This window comes from Myotis brandtii, unplaced genomic scaffold (assembly GCF_000412655.1).
Source record: "Myotis brandtii unplaced genomic scaffold, ASM41265v1 scaffold17, whole genome shotgun sequence".
Taxonomy (NCBI): domain Eukaryota; kingdom Metazoa; phylum Chordata; class Mammalia; order Chiroptera; family Vespertilionidae; genus Myotis; species Myotis brandtii.
The window spans coordinates 10333256-10348965 of NW_005356259.1; the positions used below are offsets into that span (position 1 = coordinate 10333256).

A 15710-nucleotide genomic window follows, 5' to 3' on the forward strand; every position below is an offset into this window, starting at 1 on the left:
TGTATATATAAGTTTATTATTATACATTATATATTAATTGATATATATTAATAAATTATATATATAGTGTATATATAATTTTATTTTTGGGAAAAATGCTTGAAACTGCTGACTCTAGGCAGGTAGAAATGAACCTCTGTGCTGAGGACTCAGGTCAAGGTGTGTGTTGAGTCTGATGACCTAACTCAGCAGCTATGGTTTAAAGGAATTCCTTGGAATGGAGTGCTTCTTATCTGTGTTAAAAGAAAATCATATGTTTAGACAATTGATAATGTTTGCCCAGTGTGGGTGGAGATTCTTAGCCGGCAGTCAGTGTGTGTGGGCAACAATTACATCGATGAAAGAGGCGCAGCTCCTTCCGTGGAGAGCTTAGCGAACTGTGCAGACAGAAGAGGCACACTAGAAAGAGGCTTAAGATCCTTACAAAGATTGTTACAACGACTGTGACCCAGACCCATCTATTTCCAGAAAGTGTGGTCTTGATCCCATAGTTGAAACAAACTATGCTGAAGTTTGGGTATATCTCCTGAGAGAACATCACAGTATATCCCAAAGTATGTAGCGATGTCATAGCTCTCCTGAGCACCAAGGTGTCATCTCACAAGTCAGATCTGGAGGTGGTTGGAGTGGCAGGTCAGGGTATTTTAATAAGTACTAAATGGCAGTTCACTCGTTCCAAGGTGTTTACTGAGCACCTACTATGTGTTAGACACAGTGCTAGGGGCCTCAAGTTACTTATGATTGGAAAGGGGATATGACAGGTACATACATTGCTGAAATAGAATGGACACAGATTCGCGCCTCGTGGGAGGTACATACAACATGCTGAGGGAGTTCAGAAGAAAGGGGACTACTCGTAGATGAGAACCCTGGTGAAGGTGTCAATGGCAGGTGGATCTTGCAGAACAAACAGGACTTGGACACTTTGGAGACAGTCATGGCCCTAGCACTGAGTCCAGATAAGTATTTGGTTCTGGAGTTTTGGTTTCCTGTCTTTGTGTATTAGATTCACAGCCAGAACTCCAAATTGGTAACTCAAACATGGGGCTTGGTTGAAACTTCACTCAGTATCTTCCCCCATTCAACATTCTCCCTGTCTACCCCTCAGTAGCATTTCCCGGGTTATTTTACTATTAGTTCACTCACTCAAAAGCCATTTCTTCTCATGGGAATGAATGAACAAATGGTGTCTATTTTCCCAATTCTTTTGCATCCTCCTTATACACAAGGACAGTTGTTGCTCAAGCTCACAAGATTATGGGCTTTTTACAGACGTGGCGTAGCTCTGATTGATAGTCACGGTGTTTTATGCTTTTGCACCACTTGTTCATAGGATGGTCCTGTAAGTACTACTTCTACATACCTTTGCTGATGTCCCTTCTCGGTCTCCATCAGTTCTCTGGCCCAGCAGGTTGCCTCCTGTTCCCCATGGCAGTTTTCCATCTGGATTGTTTGTAATCATCAACACCTCCACATGCCACTGGGGCTAAACCAGCTGCCTGCATTTCCTTAGACTCAACCAATTATGTATTTAGAACCTTGGACACAATTACAAAACATTCTTTTTAAAAAAATCCAGGTAGCACTTGTTATCTGTGATACAGCATTATGTGCTACTTTTTCTGAAGAGCATAAAATCCATATTTTTATTTTTAAAAAATCTACTTTTATGCAGCACCCAAATGTAATTCCTCTTAAAGCTTCTTAGGATCCCAGATGAAAGATGCTACTGCAGTGTAAAGTTCTAATGTTATTTGTTTCCCTAGTCATCAACGTTAGTTGGTTTCTCCTTTCTTGAAACCTATTTATCATTTGCATAAATAAAGAATTTGGGGAGCTGCCTGCATTAGACCATCTCCCGTCCTTTTAGTGTCCTTGGCGTTCATTGCACTTTCCTGGTGAGTCTAGCTGAGACATTGATGCAGTGGCCTCCTGTTTTAATACCAAGGGAAGGTCTGTGATGTTACCTATTGCTACTGGGATGAGAGCTGACAGTTATTTTTCTTGTTTTCCTGCTATGTAGAACACTATCTTCTTTTGTACCGGAGTGACCAGACTTTGCTCCTGATGTCAGTATTCATTCGCAAACATTTATTGTTGCCTCCTGTGGTGCTAGACACGGTACTAGGCTCTGGTACAGCAAAGCAATTTCTGGGTCCTTAACCTCTGCAAAAGCCAGCCCAGATTGTGTCTCCTGAGAGAAGCTGCACCTGGCGTGTTTGCTCCCACCCACCTGCCTGATTGGCATGTTTGCTCCCACCCACCCGCCTGATGTCGTGTGGCGCATTGACGCTCAGGTAGCTCCCATGAGCCTGTCTGCTGCTGTTCTTGTCCTTGTGTAATTCCCTCGCCTCGAATGGGAAGAACCCGTGACCAGCTTAACCAATAAAAGATGGCAAAGGTGATGGGATGTCGCTCCATGGTCAGGTTATGGAAGATTGTGATGTCTGTCTTGTCTCTCTCTTGTTGGCTCTGAGGAAGCAAGCAGCCATGTTGGGGAGGCACATGTGGCCAGGAGCTGAGGGTGGCCACCGGCTGGCAGCCAGCAAGAAATTGAGGCCCTCAGTCCAATACCCAACAAGGAACTGGGTGCTGCCAACAACCACGTAAGCGTGGACTCGGATCCTTCCCCAGCTGGGCCTTTGGATGAGGGCCCACCACTGGTCAATACCTTACACAGGACCCACTAAGCCGTGCCCCGACTTCTGACCTGCAGACACTGTGAGGTCATACGTGTGTATTGCTTGAAGCTGCTTAGTTTGTGGGAATATTGTTGCACAACCGTGGAAAACTAATTTATGCAGCTAACTTCCCCCTCTGCTATGGGCTCTGGATATAGAACATGGCTCTATTCCTATATTAGGTAGCATTGTAATCTATTTTTGCATGCCTGGGTTCCCCATACACAATAAGGACCATGGTAATAATAGCTCTAAAGTAGAGTAGAATTGTATATTGTAGCTCTTAAATGTGCAGAAAAGAAAAAAGTAGCTTTCCATTATTTCCTCTAAGTACACTCATCTCAGTACCAAGGCCCCGACCTGGTACTGAGGGGTTTGGTTTGTGCATCAGGGAGGAGGGGTTACTGAAACTTGCCAACGAAACATAACTCCTCAAATTGTGTCCGGTTGGCTTGGTCTTTAATCAGTCCAATTCAAGGATCAGTTCCCTGTCAGAGATGATTCTCTCCTTTAAAAGCTCCCCCGTCCCCTTTCCTTTCCAAAAGGTATAAGGAAGGCTTACATGTCCTCATGGCAGTGAGGGAGGACGGCTAGTTCACAGGGTGGTCCTGTGCTGTTCTGCACCGACGCTGGCCTCCTCGGCACCTGGGCTGGCCTCCTCGGCATTGTGCACAATTCCACCTGGCCACCGGGCATGCTGCTGGCATCTGCAGGACGTGGAAGTCTGCAGCTGACCTAACTCATGGTCTGTTTCCGGAAGGGGACCCTTTTCCTTACCTCCTTTGGGCAAATTTCCATTTGCTCCGCATACCCACCTTAGCAGCCTAATGTAACTCCAGTTAAACGAGTTGTGAATGGTCTCTGAACTGGGGGTTTGGCCTTGTTTATCGTCACCACTCCCCTTTCTAGGCTTCTTCACAAGTAATGTCAAAACAAGCCCCCGACTTCCTGAGGGTTACTTCTCCCAGCTCTTCCTTTCGGAGTATCAAAACAAACAAACAAAAATCTGGATGTTCCTGCTGTTTCTCTGGAATAGAGTGAGGTCTCTGTGAGTTTTTCTTTCCTTCTGTAACTGGAAAGGAGGCTCGGCTCATCCTTTCACACTGTCCTTCCTGCACACCTTCCTGTGTGTTACCTGGAACTATGTCTAGTGTATTTTCTTTTCTTGTAGTTTCTAAAACTACCTGTACTTGGAAGCTATCATTGGGATCTCTCTTCCATGGAGGACTGGCTGAGTTGCCCGCTGAGAAAACGGACTACAGTGATTCGTGGAATTTAAAAGGTGCTGGGAAGACTTTTGCCCTCCAACCTCCTATCTTGCATCTTCAGTGAGTCAATAGATGCTTCTTAAGCACATTCTGTGTGCTTACTCTCAACTGAAATGTAGTAATGACCAAGGTGGACAAGAGGCTTGCACAGAGCTTGCATTGCAGGGGTGTTTATGGAAAGTGGGGTGTGTGGGGTGATGGAAAAGCAAGCAAGGGGGTCTAGATGGTGCCAAGCGTGATGAACATATGAAAACGGGGCTGCGACAGCACACGATGAGGAGGGTTACTTTACATCAGGAGAGGCCTCTCTGAGGAGGTAACATTGGGCTGACGCTTAAATAATACGAAGAAGCCAGCCGTGTGGCACGCCCAGGCGAGGTCTCCCAGCCAAAGGGAACAACAAGTGCACAGGCCCTGAGGCGAGACAGGTTTGGTCTATTCAGAGAACCGAAAGGAAAACAGTGGGGCTAGAGCCGAAAGGGCAAGAAAGACAGGAGGTGAGATCAGAGAGGCGGTGGGGCCAGATCTTACAGGGCCTGGAGGTCAAGTTGAGAAGTTCAGGTTTTACATCCAGCGCAATGGGAAGTTATCCGAGGAGAGTGCCATGTTAGAACAGATTGTAGAAGGGTAGGCAGGGAATCAGGGACCCGTGGAGAGGACATTTCCAGGCCAGATGTAAGGTGATGATGGCTTAGACAAGGAGGTGGAGAGAAGTGTGTGGGTTTGGGACGTGTTTTGAAGGCAGCGTAGGCAGGCTTACTAATGGGTTCGATGTAGAGGGTGAGTCAAGAGAAGAATCGTGAATACCACCTGGGTCTTTGGCTTGAGTGCCCAAATGGCCGCGGGCTGTTATTTACCAAGGTGCAGGAGGAGGAACTGGTGGTGGGAAAAGAAAATAGAATAATTTTGTTTCGGTCAGCAGGATCAAGCAGGCTGTGAGTCTGGAGCTCGTCTAACTTTATGTCACAGGTTCTAGGTGCAGGGCTCTCTCACGTAGAGTTTACTAGTAGCAGTAACATGATGCTTGGGCATAGGAGACACTTGGTAAATGTTTAATGGACCGGTCTGTCTTCATGAAAATGTAAATATGCCCCAAAGTAATAGCTCATTGTGTGTTGTTAGTCATTCTCACTTTAGTATGAATTTATGTTTGTTTTATAACAGCTATTTGAAAGCTGCTGTTTAAAAAGGGATAATACAAAAAAATAAACTCCTTTGAGTATACAGGCTGATTTTCTGGGAATCCCAGGAGGGAGAGGAAGAAGGCTGAGAAAGAAAAGGCAAGAAGAAGAAATTACAGAAATGTCCTTTTGCGCAGGGAGGCTATAATTTCTTCATTTGCAGACAAAGTAAGTCTCTTTCAAATAGACAATTGCTGCCTGCCTTGTTTTTTTGTTTTTTTTTTTTTTAAAAAACTACTAGTTTTATATAACATTTCTGGTTTAGTCTCTAGTCTAGCAATGATTGCATGATTGTATTATGAGTTTTTATAATGTATGGAATTCCTACCTACAGAGAGTCATAACATGCTTGGCTTGCTTGGGAGCATTGTTGCGTAATAATACAACTAAAACCTGACCAACTAGTCCTCTGTGAGCCAGTAGTGTATGTCTCCATATCACATTTTGAGGAAATAATCACTGATAAGCACAAGAGACCTCACTCAGTGGCAGGTGTTGTTTTCAGCACTCAGCTCTGAGTTCCTGGAGGACCGTAACTGGGCTTTATCTCGAAGATTCTCTGGGGCTGGCCCAGTGGAGACGTAATGAAGCGTCGGGTGAAAAAGGCAGATTTAAAACAAGGCCAATAATAACCAATGAAACTGTTCTTTGGGAGTCAAAACTCAAACAAACCAAAGGCTTCCAGGTTAGGCTTCTGGGTAACTGTCCGCTGGAGCCAGCTCCTCCATGGGCTGAATCGGGTGAAAAAGGCAGATTTAAAATAAGGCCAATAATAATCAATGAAACTGTTCTTTGGGAATCAAAACTCAATCAAACAAACCAAAGGCTTCCAGGTTAGGCTTTTGGTAACTGTCCGCTGGAGCCAGCTCCTCCATGGGCTGAGCACTGCAGTCCCCAAAGGCGCTGATCCTCGCGGCTCCATGACGTCGCTGCTTACACTGCCCGTCACAGAACCCGCCTGCTGGCTCCTGCGCATCCTTCTCGGGGGAGCAATGCCTCCAGTTGGTGAGCACAGGGGTCGGTTCCACCACTGCTGGATTTTTTCCAGCTTCTGGGCCTGCCTGTGCTTCTCTGCCTGTTCTACCGTTGTCCCCACTGGGCCATGCCATTAGGCCCTGCCTGGCCCGCTGGGCTTGCTTATGGCAATCTGAGTGTGTGCAGGTGGACATTCGCTCTTTAGAAACGCCTTGCCCTTTTTAGCATCCTTACTCTTAGTGGCTTGGTGACATTTTTTCTAGCTAATATAGCACTTGTTTATCTAAGTAGCTTCCAAACCCCCTTCGAGACCCCACATTTTCACAGTTTAAAACACTGGATTTTAAGTACGTGGTTTTGCCTCCTTCCCCCACAAGGGGCATTTGACAAATGTCTGGAGGCATTTTTTCTTGTCACAACTGTGTGGCTGCTACTGGCATCTAGTGGGTAGAGGCGAGGATGCTGCTAAACACCCTGCGATGCACCAGACACGACCCCCTGCTCCCCTGCCCCCAGCAAAGCACCAAGGCCAACATGGCGATCGTGCTAAGGTTAGGAAGACGTGGTTTAAAAGCAAGTGAGGGTGCAGGAGGGTATATAGACATTGAATCATAATGGTGTGCACGTGAAGTTTGTATAATGCTACCAACCAATGTTAACTCAACAAAAGCATAAATTGACTTTTAAAAAAAGAAAGAAAAAGGGCCACTATATTTTAAAAATTGCAAAATAATTCATGTTCGTTATGGAAGAAATGGAAAATACAGACATGTTAAAAAGAAAAATGTAAGCCTCTTGAAATCCCAGAAGAGTACCTTTTCAGCTAAGGTTAAATATTTTTTCTTAAAAATAATTTAAGAATAATTCGAATTCTTTCTCATTCCCTGTAAAACTTAGAAGCACAACGTTGATTCCTGCTCATTTGTGAAAGTCAGTGGATTGAAGCAAGTCGGCCTGAGTTTTTATGGGCTAGTAGGAGGGAAAAGCAAAGTTACAAATAAGGACTGAAGCGCTTTCTTTAATGCACTGGACTGATGCCAGGGGTATTTCCAGGTATGAGCCGCCCAGGAAATGCAGAGCAGAGAGTGTGTCCTAGGTGTGGGAACCCTCCCAGCTTCCGCCTTCCCCGTGCTGGGATGTGAACACATTAGCAGTGGATGCAGGGTTCCTTAGGGCCAGGAGGCTGGCTCCTGGCTATTGATAAAACGGAAGCCTTCTAAAATAGTAAGATGTTATAATAACGACCTGAGAAAGGAGAGAAGCGCTTTTGTGGAGTAAAAAACCGAGACAATGTGGCACCCGTGGGGGATCATCATTTCGGCCACGTGGGGATGCGGACAGGAAAGAGGGCTACGTGGGGACTCCGCGCTCCAGCAGCTGGAAAGTCTAGACGTGTGTGAACCCACCAGTGTGGTCACAGTGAGAAGCAAGCCCCCGCGAGCGCCTCCTGCTCCGGGGCGTCTGGAGAAAGCAGAGTATTGAGGGGACCAGACACATCCCAGTTAGGACCTCCTTGAGCTCCCGTCTGTGGCCGGCTCCGTGCGGGGCTGGGCGGCAAGGCCACACGGATGAATCGGGGTTCTGTCTGCGTGGAAGAAGACACAGAGTTCATGGGGTCTGGGGCCTCTTCTTTACTTGCCGAAACAGGAAGTTGCCTGCTCTTGAACCTTTGGGCTGGTGCAGGCATTTTAGAGCTGCTTTTATTCGGGTAGGTTGTAGCCACATGCAGACCTGAGAGAGACTCTAGGCAGAAGCTGTCTGAGGGAATCAAAAGGGCTTTTTGCTCCTGAAGGAAGCTGGAGGGGAGGGTCTGGGCTCCTTAGCCAGTTAAGGGAGTGCTCCAGGGAGGGGGCAGATGCTGATAAGAGCCAGTCAGCAGAAAAGGGCCCAGAAGCTGAGGTCTGAGGTCAAGGGCGGGAAGTGAAACTAGAGCAATAGCTGCTTCAATTAAAACATTAGGTGACATCAGCGTGGTTTGGAACAGGACGTCCTCTCCTTGTAATTTAACCAATGGCTATGTAATTAAACAAATGACTACGGAAAGTCTGAAGCACAAATAAAAGTAAGAAAGACTAGAACAAAGAACCTGATGCACTCATCTCCCAGTTTCACCAATTTTTTAAATAAACTGCCTATTTTGTTTCAGCTCTTCCCCCACCTACCCAACCTGCCAGTCATTTTGAAACAAATTCCAGACATTGGGTCATTTCATTTGTAAATATTTTAATACTAGAGGCCCGGTGCACGAGATTCATGCACTAGGGTGGATCCCTCAGCCCAGTGAGCACCCTCTCGCAGTCCAGGACCCCTCAGGGGATGTCCGACTGATGGCTTAGGCCCGCTCCCCTGGGCCTAAGCCATCAGTCGGACGTCCTTAGTGCTGCTGTGGAGGCAGGAGAGGCTCCCACCACTGCTGTTGCACTTGCCAGCCGTGAGCCCGGCTTCTGGGCTTCTGGCTGAGCCGCACTCCCCCTGTGGGAGTGCACTGACCACCAGGGGCAGCTCCTGCATTGAGTGTCTGCCCCCTGGTGGTCAATGTGCATCATAGCAACTGGTTTTTTTGCCATTTGGTCGATTTGCATATTAGCCTTTTATTATATAGGATGTATCTCTAAAAAGAAATAGTACGTGTTTTGAATTTTACATAGCTGTGGTCTCAATGACTGACCCTGTTGATCGGAAAATATTCCAAAGGGAAGGAAAAGTGCCATCTCCTGAGAAGCCTTTGCTGCACCTTCCCGTGAGGTGGGGCCCTTGTGCTTCCCGAGTGCCCCGTGCACACGTGGTCACTGCCCCCTGTACATCATGTGGAAATTGTGTTGTTGTTGTTTTTTAATTTAATCAATTAATTTATTATTTACAAAGTGATTCCCCCTGATATTTCAAGTACCCATTGGACACCATCCATCGTCATCACCTTCTTGACTATATTCCCTCTGCTATAATCTAGCATCAATTTTTACTTCTAACTCCTTCATCTTTTTCACTCAGCCCTCCAACATCCCTCCCCTCTGTCAACCATCAGTCTGTTTCTATTTTGTTTGTTCTTTAGAGCCACGTAGAAGTGAAATAACATGGTATTTGTCTTTCTCTGTCCAATTTATTTCACTTAGCCTATTGCCCTCTAGGTCCATCTATGCTGTTGCAAATGGTAAAATTTCATTCTTTTTTATGGGCTCCATTGAATATATGTAGCACAATTTGTTTATCCACTCATCTATTTTTGGGCACTTGTGTTGCTTCCATATCTTGGCTATTGTAAATATGCTGCAATGAACATAGGGGTGTGTATGTTCTTTTAATTACGGTTTCAATTAGCATAGCGAATCTAGTACATACTTTCTTCCTGGCATCCAGATTAAAGAGAGTGTTTTGGATTTCTTCAGATATACCTCAAAGTGAATTTCTGGGTCATAAGGCAGTTAGAACACTTTTAAAGAACCCTCTTTAGCATTTGGCCTGTAGTATTTGGGAGAAAAGCCTTAACAGATTCAGGGATGTGGGGGAAATTATAGGGAAATTCCTCCTTGGCATCTCTCATTTAAATCCAGTGATGCTATAAAGGAGCCCAGCTTTATTCCTCAGCGGAGAGAAACTATCCCCAAGGACACCTGCATCTTCTTTCAAAACTCCTGCTCCTGTGATGTGGATTCTGTCACAGTGCGGAGCACAGAGCAGCAGTGAGCACTCAGTGGAAAAGGCAAGAGCCTGAGAGACTCATTTCTCTTCTCAAAAATGAGTTGCTCCTAGCTACCCATTTCCTCAATATAGAGATGGAATAGCAATGTAATGAGGTTATCTCTAGAAGATAAAATGAGTAATTTACTGTATAGTGGTCATAAATCTTTAGTGGCAACATATTTTTGTTTAAAGAGCATATTACTATGAATCTATTCTTCAGGGAAAAAATGTCCCAGCAAATAAGGATAGATGTGTGAAAAATAGCAAAAATACAAAAACAAAATATCAAGGTTTATCGATAAAGAACAACTGAATAAATTATGTAATAGAATGTTAATGCAACTATTAAGGAAATGGTAAAATTGCCCGGGAAGATGTTCATGATGTCGCTACAATGAAAAAAAAAAGTTGTCAGAGTCCTTTGTATGATATGTCCTATCATTTTTAAAGGGGCAAGTCCCACATGTGTGATTATATGTTTGTGTGACCTACTAAACAGATAGGATACATACCAGGCTTCTACTCTGGTTTTCTCTTGTGGTTGTGGTGGGAGCAGAGCTAGAAAGAAATCTATTTTTGTGTTGATTGATTTGTTTCAATGAGCATGTTATAGGACAAATGAACCCGGGAAAGGCTTAACTTAAAAATAGAATATAGCCTAGCGGGTATGGCTCACTGGTTGAGTGTCAACCTATGAACCAGGAGGTCATGGTTTGATTCTCAGTCAGAGCACATGCCTAAGTTATGGGCTCAATCCCCAGTAGGGGGTGTGCAGGAGGCAGCCGATCAATGATTCGCTCTCATCATTGATATTTCTATCTCTTTCCCCCTCTCCTTTTCTCTCTGAAATCAATAAAAATATATTTAAAAAATAGAATATTAAGTATAAATATATAGAAGAAGACAAAAATGCAACATGAACCTTCTTATAGCTTGTAAATTTTTGCTTACAAATGAGTTTTATTCTAATAGCTGGTGGATGTCAAGTCCACAGGTAGTTACTTTGGATCATAGGATAAGCCATGCAAAGGTAGAAGGCTTTGGTCTAGATCAGTGGTTCTCAACCTTCCTAATGCCGCGACCCTTTAATACAGTTCCTCATGTTGTGGTGACCCCCAACCATAAAATTATTTTCGTTGCTACTTCATAACTGCAATTTTGCTACTGTTATGAATCGTAATGTAAATATCTGGTATGCAGGAAGTATTTAGGAAACCCCTGTGAAAGGGTTGTTCGACCCCCAAAGGGGTTGCGACCCACAGGTTGAGAACCGCTGATCTAGATAGAGAAAAAACTGGGAAGGGATGTGATCTGGGACATTGAAGGGGAGGGCATATGCTATTAAAAAGGTGAAGTGATGTAGTAGGATTGTGGCCAACATGAATATATGTGAGTTGTTAATGCCCATATGGGCCAACCATGCTAACCTCATGTTGGGAGAAAATTGGTTGGTCCCGAGGCCCATAGATGAGCTGCTCAGCTTAGAGACATAGTTGCTCAAATTATAGTTCTTATCATGAGAGATGGGGCAAGGAACAGACCTGGGAGGACTTGGGGAAAAGGGTGGTTGGGAGGTGGCACCCTGATTTCTACTGTGAAGAGATAATAGAATTTTACAGAAACAGAATTTTTCCTCTGAAGCACAGCATTTAACGCCTCTTCTGTGACCCCTATGCCTTATAATTCCTGTCTTAAGGACTCGGTGGCAAGAAGCCAAACCCCATTCTAATGATCTCAGGTGAAAGATGGTTTATTTAAAAAATATAGGACAATCTCATCAAACCTAATTGTAGGAAAAACACCTGGGCCTCCCAGGCGTTAAAACTGTCAGACAACTGCTCTTTGTCATGTCTTCATGTGGCTCACTCTGGCATCTTTCAGATCCATTTCTGTTTTTCTTCCTTTCATTGTCTTTCTCCCTACCCACCCTTGGCTTGCAATGGCTGATTCCTCATTACATTTCAATTCAAGGGCCATTGCCAGCATCTCTAGGCTGTAGCCTCTGGGTCTCTTAATTTAAGACCATGAGACGAACGAAGCACGTGATTGGTTGCTGGCCAGCCCACACATTAGCTGAGAAGGGCCATGAACAGGGAGACAGTGGTCCATGTATCTGGTACTTCTTATGCCTCTTTCCCAACCACATCCTTTCACTTGCTTTCTGTTCAGACCACCGATCATCCTTAAGCAATTTATTTTCAAGCCTCTTTGTCTTTGCTCAAGGTGTTTTCACAGCATGGTATATGCTTCTCCCATTCTTTGCCTCTCAAGGCTTTTTATATGTTCAGACTTAGTTTAAATATTATCTCCAATATGTAACATACCGGGATATCTCAATTGAAAAGGAATTATTTCTGCCATGGCCAGTGTTTCTCAGTGGCACCGAAGGGTCATGGCTTTGATTCCCAGTCAAGGACATGTACCTGGGTTGCAAGTTCGATCCCCAGTCCCAGTCATGGGTGTGCAGGAGGCAATCAATCCATGTGTCTCTCTCACAACGATGTTTCTCTCTCCCTCTCTTCCACTCTCTCTAAAAAAATAAATGGAAAAAAATATCCTTGGGTGAGAATTCACACAACAAAACAAAATGAATTATTTCTTCCTCTGGGTCCACCACAACTTGTATTTACACTCGATCCACCCTGCTTGTGTGTGTCTGTGTGCATTTACTTCTCTGCCCTTTCTCCCCAAATCCGGGCAGGTCCCGCTTATCTCTACACCCTGCAAACCTTTCCCAGCACCAGCAGGAGGTGCTCATAGATGTTTCCTGAACTCAGGTGCCCTATAGCTCATTGAGTCATCAATATCTGGATTTACTTCATCATTAGCATCATCGTAAAATCACAGAAGAGATTTTTTACTATTCTCTGTTACATTCAGAGAAGTCACCTTGTATATTAGAAATGATTTTTTTTTCATTAAGTCATGAAAAGATATAAGGACAACCATGTATTTGCACGTTTGTTTACCAGAGAAAATGAAAACTACAAAAAAAAAAGGTGGTTTTCCCATGATTTCTCAAAAGTCCGAATTATTTTAAAAACAGCCCCCTGATGCTTAAGCAAGGGTCCTAGGGTCAAGTGTCACAGGGGTGCTAGGGTCAGGTATCAAGTGCCAACAATGGTAACTTACTTCCTCATGTCTGTAGTCTCTTTTTTGTTCGTTAGTTTGGTTTTATTGTGCTTCTTGAGTGATAAACATGCCACGTCAGATAAGATGAGCTACTCTCCTTTTTTTTTAAAAAAAATATTTTTATTGATTTCAGGGAGAGAGAGAAACATCAATGATGAGAGAGTATCATTGATCAGCTGCCTTCTGCACGCCCCACACTAGGGATGGAGCCCAAAACCTGGATGTGCCCTGAATCCAGCCATGACTTCCTGGTTCATAGGTTGACACTCAACTACTGAGCCACACTGGCTAGCCTGCTACCCTCAGCTAACATCCTTGACCTTCTTTTTCTCTCATAACCCACATTCAACTCATCTGGAAATCCTACCTTTGAAATATATGGGAAAACCACAGATCCTCTTACCGGGATTACTACAGACCCCTCCGAACTGGTCTCCTTGTGACTCCTCAGCCGATTCTCTGCCCAGCAGCCATATGGAGAGACTTGGAGAATGCAGATCAGATCTTGCCACTCCTTTGCCCACAATCCCATTTCACTAGAATAAAACCCAAGTTCTGCTCTTGAGTGAGTGGCTAGGTCCTGAGTGATCCTCCACTTGTCTCCACGACCTCATCTCCTGTGCTCTCGGCCACACTGGCTCCTTCTGTGCCCTGAACACTGGGTTCCTTTCCTGTGGCTGCTGTATCCCAAACCAGGTGGCTTAGGACAGCAGAACTGTGTTCTCTCACTTCTGGTGGCCAGAGGTGCTAGATCAAGGTGGTGGCAGGGCCACGCTCTCCCCAGAACCTGTCGGGAGTGCTTGTCCTTGCCTCTTCAGCTTCAGTTCCTTGCCTGGGGCAGCATCACTCCAAGCTCTGCCTCCATCTTCACACGCTGTCTTCCCTCTGTGTCTGTGTGTCTATGTGCCTCCACATGGTGTTCTCCCTGAGTGTCTGGGTCCAGAGTTCCCTCTTCTCATGAAGATATCAGCCATTGGGCCAGGGCCCATCCCAATGACCTCATCTTAAATTGATGACATCAGCAAAGACCCTGTTTCCAAATAGGCCACTTTCACAGGTGCCAGGGGTTAGGACCGAAACATGTCTATTTTTGGAAGGAGAGGGAAGGACACAATTCAACCCATAAAAACACCCAGGTAGCTTCCTCTCCCTGGGAGTGCTTCGCCCACTCCCGCACGTGTTCAGGGCTTTGCTAAACGTCTTCTCAGGTTATCGTCTCAATGGAGTGCCAACTTCCAATACTTTTAAAGCTGCTCTCCCTCCCCTCATGGCACATATTACCTTTTAACATATTAGATGATTTAACTATTGGTTATGCCTACAGTCAACTGTCTCAGCCCCACCACTTTCTCCTGGCTTTGAGGAGTGGGGGAGTCGACCTTTGGCTGTTATTCGCTGATGTAGCCCATCTCCCATCACAGGGCGTGGCACATTGACACTCAAGAAGAAACTTGGTGCTTTTAGAACGAACTGATTGCTTTTGTATTTCTTTAAAGGAGAAGATAAATCTGTATCTTTGGCAGTTCACAATTTTCTAGCAGTGTGGTCTGTTGAACAAAAAAAGTAAAATTATGATGCCAAATTGAAGCATGATATGTGATTAAGACTACGTAAACCTTTTCTCTGGTCTCTTTTCCATACATTTATTATTCGTTCTGGGCGCTTTAAGAAATGGCAGCCCACGTGGTTACATTTCTCAATCCTATACTTAGGACAAAGTATATAATAGTCTTGGGTTGTGGTTTCAATTAGCATAGCGAACCCAATACATACTTTCTTCCTGGCATCCAGATTAAAGAAGCTGTTTTCACTTTCCAGCCCAGTTTTTATTTCTGCTTTCTCTTTTCCTCACTGAAAACATCTATAGTATCCACAACATGTTGGTAAGTTAAAACACCAAGTCAGAATCCACATTCTGACTCCATTTTTGTAGACTAATAACAATGTAGGTGTAGGTCATATATGTTTTTGTATGAAAAGAGTATAGAATTGCACGCATCAAACACATAATGGGGAGAGACTTTATACATTTTATATTGTTTGCATCTTTTTAAATGAGTAGGTCTGACTTTGACAATAAAAAGAGTAAGACGCAAAAACTAAAAAGGCTTTTCTTGAGAGTGAGCTTGCCACCACAGAAGGAGCAAAAGCTGTTGGACACTGAGCACAGTGTGCTCTTTTTTAAAATTATTTTTTGTTTATTATTAAAAATATATTTTTATTGTTTTAAGAGAGAAAAGGAGAGGGAGAGAGAGATAGAAACACCAATGATGAAAGAATACCAATGATTGAGCCCGCAACCTGGGTATGTGTCCTGGCCACAGAATTGAACCATGACCTCTTGGTTCTTTTTTTTTTTTTAAATATATTTTATTGATTTTTTACAGAGAGGAAGGGAGAGAGATAGAGAGTTAGAAACATCGATGAGAGAGAAACATCGATCAGCTGCCTCCTGCACATCTCCTACTGGGGATGTGCCCGCAACCCAGGTACATGCCCTTGACCGGAATCGAACCTGGGACCTTTCAGTCCGCAGGCCGACGCTCTATCCACTGAGCCAAACCGGTTTCGGCGACCTCTTGGTTCTTAAGTCGATGCTCAACCACTGAGCCACACCAGCCGGGCCGAGCGTGGCATGTTCTTATGTGAGGAATCCTGGAGAAGAAACATGGTGCTTTTCTATTTACTGCCTGGAAACCATAGGGACCATGTTTCTACCGTGTGTACGGGGGACTGAAAGGGATTATGAACATAGTACCAACTGTGGTCAGCCTCTTGTGGTGGGATTGCGG

General features: G+C 44.6%; 1 long non-coding RNA gene across 1 annotated transcript in view; it reads left to right on the forward strand.

Annotated features, from left to right (window-relative positions):
- LOC106725554 overlaps window positions 1–3957 on the forward strand; it is a 57629-nt gene extending 53672 nt beyond the window's left edge. Inside the window, exon 4 of the long non-coding RNA XR_001361445.1 lies at window positions 3853–3957. This is a non-coding gene — a long non-coding RNA (uncharacterized LOC106725554). The remainder of the gene's footprint in view (window positions 1–3852) is intronic.
- The last annotated feature ends 11753 nt before the right edge of the window (window positions 3958–15710 follow it).